Genomic DNA, 7,031 nt, shown 5'->3' on the forward strand with positions numbered 1-7,031 from the left:
TGGCTGTGACGGTGGGCTTCGGAAACGCGGACCGACGCGGTGGCTGTGACGGTGGGCTTCGGAAACGCGGACCGACGCGGTGGCTGTGACGGTGGACTTCGGCATGGCAGTGCTTGTGAGGACGGCACAGGACTGGCCACTGCCTCCTTCTCTGGGTCATGGAGCTGCTGTGAGGCGGAGCTGACTCGATGGCACCTAACGCCACCACCGTGTGGAGTATCAATCTTTTGGTGTTCCATTTTGCTTTCTGATTTTCCTTGATTCATACTCAGTATGTTCCACATTCCCATTGGTGATAGATGTTTGCACCTGTTCCTTTTGATTTTGAGTTGTGCTCCATCACCGGTCGAAGGTCCTGAAAGCTTTGCGTCATCCACATCCTTAATGTTCACTTCACTTGAGGAGGCTGCTCTTTCCTAGTTGGATTTTAAGGGCCTTTCAACCTGAGGGGTTCATCTTCTGCCACCACAGCAGATAGTGTCCCATGGCTATCCATGAGGTTGTCAGTGGCCAGTTTTTGTCACAAGTAGATCTTCAGGTCCTCCTTCCTAGTCCATCTGCCTGGAAACTCTGCTGAAACCTGTCCACCCTGGGTGACCCTTCTGGTGTTTGAAATAGTAGTGATGTAGCTTCCAGCCTCATAGCCACATGCAAACATCATGATTTGACACCCTGACAGTGGTTGAGGGGTTAGCACAGAAACCAACACTTTCCTCCTTTTTTTATGTTTGTTAATGGACTATGATTAGCGTGCAGTGTGTTTCCATTGAGCAAACAGCAGATGGATGATAAACTTACCACGGGGATCAACGGGGAGGGATCATGCCTCACGCCTCTAGTGGAAGTCAGCTTTCTTACATGAGTCTAGCTCCTTGTGTACCACGGGCCGGTCAGGAAACTAGTCTCACTCAGCAAAGGGTCTGAACTGAGTCCTGTCACACACTGAAGATGAATTATTTCCGTCAGACCAGCCCCTGATGGGTAATACAGGCTGTGAGGATGGGGGCAAATCAGAAAACATCTTAATTTTAATTTTGACTTGATTTTGAGGAGAAAAAGGCATGACTCAGAAGGATTCCGCTTGGTCTAAGTTCCATCAGGAGGAAGTGTTTCCTAACCAGCTGTGGTGCCCACCTCTGTCCTTGGGAATGCATGTCCCTGGGGTTCCAGTGCTGTGGAAACAGGCGCTGAGGTGTCCGCTTTGACACTGTGGCTCAGACAGCACACAGACAGTGGAGGTCGGCCAGAGTCCTTGCTGAGAGTGTGCATGGTGGAGACATGGCGAATGCACTACTGTCTCTGGTACCGGGCCCACCATGACTGCACTGGCAACATCTGATAGATGTCTCTATGACCCAGATGATGCTCTGTGAGCTACATGGGCTGCATCTCCCAGTGTCCCCCTTGACTGGAAGCCAAGGGTTCAGCTGAAGAAGGTGCTATGGACATCGTTTATACTGGAGAGCATGTTGTTAACAAGAGGCTCTGAGAGGCCAAGGCCCATCTTTACTTTCAGTCCATTTTCTTCCTGATAAGAACCAAGAGTTGCTCTTACCTTCTTGTGAAAATGGTTACATGCCTCAAGTTTTTGAGAGCCAACCACAGGTTTCAAAATGACTGCTTCCTGGGAGCCCCACGTGGTTTGCATGAGTTGACACAGCACTTCCCGTCCGTTCAGGCATCACTTTACCGTCCTGACAAGGGAGCAGATCGCTGTAGCCTGGCCTTTTGTGTAGGCATTTCCGTTTGCTTTGGCACAAACCCTGTGTGAAGAAGACTCTGTCACTCAGATCTTTGCTAAGTCAACGGAAAATGTGTCAACTGAAAAGGTGCTGTCATAGCGACTCCAACTTGTAGCAACCTCACATGACAGAGTAGAACTGCCCAGAGGGTCTCCTGGGCTGTGAACTTTATGGAAGCAAAGCCAAAACAAAACTCACTGCCTAGAGTCAATTCCAACCCCCAGCACCCCTAGAGGACAGAGTGGAACTGCCACCCCAGGGTCTCCAAGGCTGTGATCTTCAGGGAAGCAGATTGCCAGGTCTTTTTTGTTACAAAGAGGTTATTGGCTTTGAACCTCTAACCTCTTGGTTAACAGCTGAGCACTTAACCATTGCATCACCAGGACGCCCCACTGAAAGCGTATCTGGCGTGGTTATTCCTAGGTTAATCTGGACAACTGAGTGATACTGGGTGACAGATGGGAGCTGTTAGTTAAAGAAGGGGTTTAGTCAGGTTAGTTACAGGCGGTTCCTGCGTGTGGGGATTTCTGGGCTCTTAGCGAACTTGACTAAGCAGACGCACAGACTGCCCTGTGCTGAGTTGCGTGGAGGAGTGTTGTGCTTCAGGGGCCACTGAGGTCTTGTCTGTGATTGGCCTCTGATGGCTCCCAAGCCCTGAGAGCTGCGCAGTAAGGAGCCGGGGTGCTCTGTGGTGGGAGAGGCCGTTCACTGTGGGAGCTGGCCTGCTCTGGGAAGGGAGTGTTCCAGGATCCTGCAGGGTGCCGCTGGCGCTGTTGATGGCACTCTCAAGTATGGCGGTGAGTACTGCAGTGCACACCGAAAACCAGCCTGTGTAAAGAAACTCCTGTGGACTGACGCCCTGAAAGCGTCAGTGCACACTTTATCCTATGGTTTATGGCACATACGTTCTTCCTGAGAGTGAAGACGTCAACACACATCCATCCTGCAGTCCTAAATCCACTCTTTGGAGAGTAAGGTGACACACGGGGGTGGGGCCAAAACAAAACCAGGTCAGTGAAGAGAAAACAGCACAAGAAGTTGGACTCGGATGGAAACGGGTGCCCCAGGGTGCTGAGTGAGGGGTGTGACACCGTGTGTGTTTTCATTGTGGGCAGTGTGTGACCCTAACCAAGCACCTCACTGGTACTCAGAGCTTCACTGCCCTTCATGCCAAGACTGGGATGCTGAACACCCTCTACAATCAGAGTTCAGGCTCGGGACCTAGGTGGTCCAGGAGGGCAGTCGTGGCCCTTCCACAGAAGATGCTCTTGCAGTTCTTGCTGTGAGCTGAGACGAGGATGCCTGCTATGAAGCGCGGTGGCCTGGCTCCGGCTCACTGCCTCCAGGTGGCTGGGAGCTTGTGCAGCTAGCTTCTTGGGAAGAAGATTCCAGACCAAAGACCAGTTGCCTTTTCTCTCCCCTGCTGTCGTCCTCCTGTGTGGAACTTCCTCTGCTGAGTTGCCGACTGGAAACCCACGAGCCTCTGCATTAGAGCTTACCAGCGGCCATCAGGTTGGCGTTGACTCACGGCGGCCCTGAGCACTATGGAGCACTGCTCCGTAGGGTTTTCCTGGCTGTGACCTTGACCGAGGCAGACCAGCAGGCCTCTCCTCAGTGGCACTGCTGAGTGGGTTTGAATCATCAGCGCAGCCGATCATAAACTGTCTACACCATGTAGGGACCTTTTTTTTTTTTTAAATTGTGATTTGAGTGAAAATTTACAGAGCAAATTCACTTTCCATATAGCAATTCACATACACTTTATCTCATGACATTGACCACAATTTACCACAATGCAACAGCTCCCCTCCCACTTCTTCCCTGTAGTTATCTCTTCCCTGTGTCCGTCCCTCCATGCACTCCTGCCCCCTGAGCTGTCTCCCAGTGCATAAGCAGCCCTTCTTTCTCCTATGATTTTTCTCTCCAAGGAGTGTATCTACCTCAGATAAATGTTCAGCTCATATGCCTGTCTATTGTTTGGCTGGAAGCCACAGGCGTGGGTTCAATTCCAGACCTGAAGGGCAGCTAGGGGCCATAGTCTCAGTGGTTCCACCAGGCTCTGTCAGACCAGCAAACCTGGTCCCCCTTTTTTTTTTCTCCAAATGATTTTGAGTTTTGTTCCACATTGTTCTCCCTCTCTATCCAGGATCTCCTACATAGATCCCCTTCCACATGGTTGACAGTGGTAGCCGGGCACCATCTAGTTCTTCTGGTCTCATAGTCGTATAGGCTGCAGATCGGATGGTGTACCGGTTGCTAGGACTAATTGTTTCCATGAATTTTGGTTTTCTTCATTCTTCTTTGCTCTGGACGAGGAGAGACCCATTGTTGCATCTAGATGGCAGCTTGCTAGCTTTTAAGATCCCAGTCGCTACTCGCCAAAGTAGGAGGTGGAACAATATTTTGTGTAGTATGTTATGCCAATTGAGCTTGATGTCCCCTGTGACTATGGTCCCAAGCCCACAGGTTCAACTATTCGGTCCCTCTGGGTAACTAGCTGTGACCAAGCAGTGACTACAACCTTGCCCCTTGTCAGCTTTACTATACAGATCATACACACAAACTTATTGGACCATTGTCTGCTAACCCTATACATGTTCTTGGGTACATTCCCCGCTTCATAGGCATACCTAATAGTTCAGCCTGTCCACCTGTCTGTCCACCCGTATATGTAAGGACCTCTTTTAACTTACAGAAGTCAGATTTCTCCAGGTAAGTATGGGTCCTGGGGTTACAGACACTCTGTTAACTATATATACCTAAAGGCAGAAAGGCAGCACCCACTTTTGTGCGTGAGATGGGGGGCAGGGTGGCCTTGGACACATCTGAGCCCTGATGTTTGTAAGTCTGACAGCCTTCGGGCCACTGGCCTGAATCCCCTTCTGTGACATCCACATGGATGTGTTCTGTGTCACCTCTCACTGTGGGAGACAGCTCTCTTGTTTTGTGAAACGAAACGAAACGTGGTTTTACAAAAGCAGGAGAGCTGTTAATTTTTGGTGTGGCAGCACCTAATGCCCTAGTAGCTCCCGACCGCCGTGGGGGCTCGTGGATACTCTCCGCCCTGGCTCAGAGTCCAGCCTGAGGAGCCTCATCACTGGAGGCTGGTTGTGTGTGGAGCTGGCCCCACGCTCCCAGCCTGTGAACAGCGTGGCACATGTCGTGAGTGGTGAAGTCACCTTCCTCTTGGTTTGCACCTTGCCCCTTGCGTAGGCACTGAAATGTCTCCTTAATCATCTCTTGGTGGCTACAGAGTGCCGAATACACAATCTCAGTCATGCTACTGGCAAGCCAGCAAACGCTAGCTAGCTGTCTGCTCGGGGCAGGGCCGCGCACCGAAGCCCACTGTGTCCATGTGCCATGCAGTTGGAGTTGTAACCTGGACTCACATGCTTAGTGTGGGTGACAGTGGAGGGGCACCATAGGTGAAAACCACGCTGCCCTTGGAGAGGACTTTGCGGGAGTGAGGTGACGTGGCAGTAGCTGGTAGCTCTCCTGATGGCCTGGCCAGGTCTCCCTGGGTGTGCAGGTGTGTGCAGGTGTGTCCAGGCTGCAGGGGGCGTGCACAGAGCATCAGCCGTCATGTGGGCCTTGCTGTCTCTCTTGATCCTGGTGTGTGAGGAGTGATGGTGCGTGGGGTCCCCTGAGCACCCAGCTTCCTTGGAAGCAAGGCCCGAGTCGCCGTAACTGTGCAGCTCACCTGACGTGGTTCAGTGGTGAATGAAGGTTCTCTGGTCTCAGCAGGGCCGAGGTTAGCCCGACGGCTGTGTGCTGTGCCCCCAGGGGAGGTGTGGGGTTTCCTCATTGTCCCCCGTGCTAGTAGAAGAGGAGACGTGGGAGCAGGCCGCCCACTCTTCTTGTCTCAGCTTTACCACCGAGGGACTGGGAGGGACTCGGCCGCCCGCCCTCACAGCCTCCTCTTTGCCCTTCTCATTCTTCTGGTTTTAAAATAGCACCCAGAGCGAATGTCTGTGTCCCGGCCTCTTTGAGTGGTAAGGAAGATTCAAAGCCTGCTGAGGTCTTTCTGTTCTCACGGGTTTCTCAGAGGTGCCAGTGAACTTCATTGAAGAGATAGATGATTGGGATGGAAAACAAGGTTATTTTTATTATAACTTGATCCGTAGTCTTTTAAATAAAGCAACTAAAGTCCTTTCATTGTCTCAGATGCCAAAATTGGGCCAAGCCATTTTAGTCAAATAAATATATCCTTTCTGAACCGTCACAACACAAGTTTCTCAACTATTTATGTGGGCTGGTGCCCCACAATGCCTTCCGTGTTGAGATGAGTCACCATCATAGTGAGGCGGTGTGCACAGCCCAGGACACAGTGAGCGTGTGGGGTCCCAGCTGGGGCCTGTCTCGCCGGGAAGGAAGACAGGGAAGACGAGTGGAGGCCGGGGGGCAGGCTGTGGCCAGCCCCTCTTTTGCTGAGAAACAGGCTCTTTGCAGCTCCTTGGAGGTCCTGTCTGCTGGCTATAGACCTTGGAGGGACCGTTGTGTCCCCTGACAGCCTGCCGTGTGGCAGCAGGTCCTCTCCTTCTCTGGTGGCTGTCACTCTGCTGTGCAGGGAGTGGCTACACACTAGTTTCTTGCTCATCTGGCTTGGCCACCTTGGTGACTGCCACCTGAGACCACACTGTGGAGGGGAGGGTGGGAGTCTGACACCCCCAGTGACCCGTGCAGGCACGGGCCACACACAGGCAAGCACAGGGTGAGTTGTTCTCATGTGCTTTTGGGGAGCCAGCACTGAGAGGGGAAAGCACAGGCGTGGGCTGGGGCCTTCACAGAAAGTTTGCTGGAAGCTTTGAGTTACTTCCTGCTCAGACATTGCCAAATAGCCAAAGAAAGAACTTAAATTAGTAACAACTCCCTGTGGTCTGCCAGTGCAGAGTCTAAGCTGGGGTTTCTAAGCCTCTTCCCTTTGTTCCTCATGGACAGTTGGGGCCTGCAGAAAGGTTCATGACCCAGCAAACAGTATCGGGATGCGTGCCCACCAGTGACCTTGACTTGGCACAGAGATGTGTCTCTGTACCTCAGCAGCTTCTCAGGAAGAGCTTCCGCCAGTGCTCTGGTCGCCCCTTCACAGGAGTAGTGGCCCTGACACAGGGCCTCCTTCAGCTGTGCCCTCCCCTGACCTGTGACCTTGACCTCCTTCAGCTGCGCCCTCCCCTGACCTGTGACCTTGACCACTTTTAGCTGCGTCCTCCCCTGACCTGTGACCTTGACCTCCTTCAGCTGTGCCCTCCCCTGACCTGTGACCTTGACCACTTTCAGCTGCGTCCTCCCCTG

General features: G+C 52.4%; 1 protein-coding gene across 1 annotated transcript in view; it reads left to right on the forward strand.

The window, feature by feature from the left end:
• LOC103195569 (BTG3 associated nuclear protein) overlaps positions 1-7,031 on the forward strand; it is a 69,531-nt gene that overhangs the window by 16,100 nt on the left and 46,400 nt on the right. The window lies entirely within an intron of this gene.

Source organism: Orycteropus afer, unplaced genomic scaffold (genome assembly GCF_000298275.1).
Source record: "Orycteropus afer afer isolate SDZICR_OR568_19922 unplaced genomic scaffold, OryAfe1.0 scaffold00057, whole genome shotgun sequence".
Taxonomy (NCBI): domain Eukaryota; kingdom Metazoa; phylum Chordata; class Mammalia; order Tubulidentata; family Orycteropodidae; genus Orycteropus; species Orycteropus afer.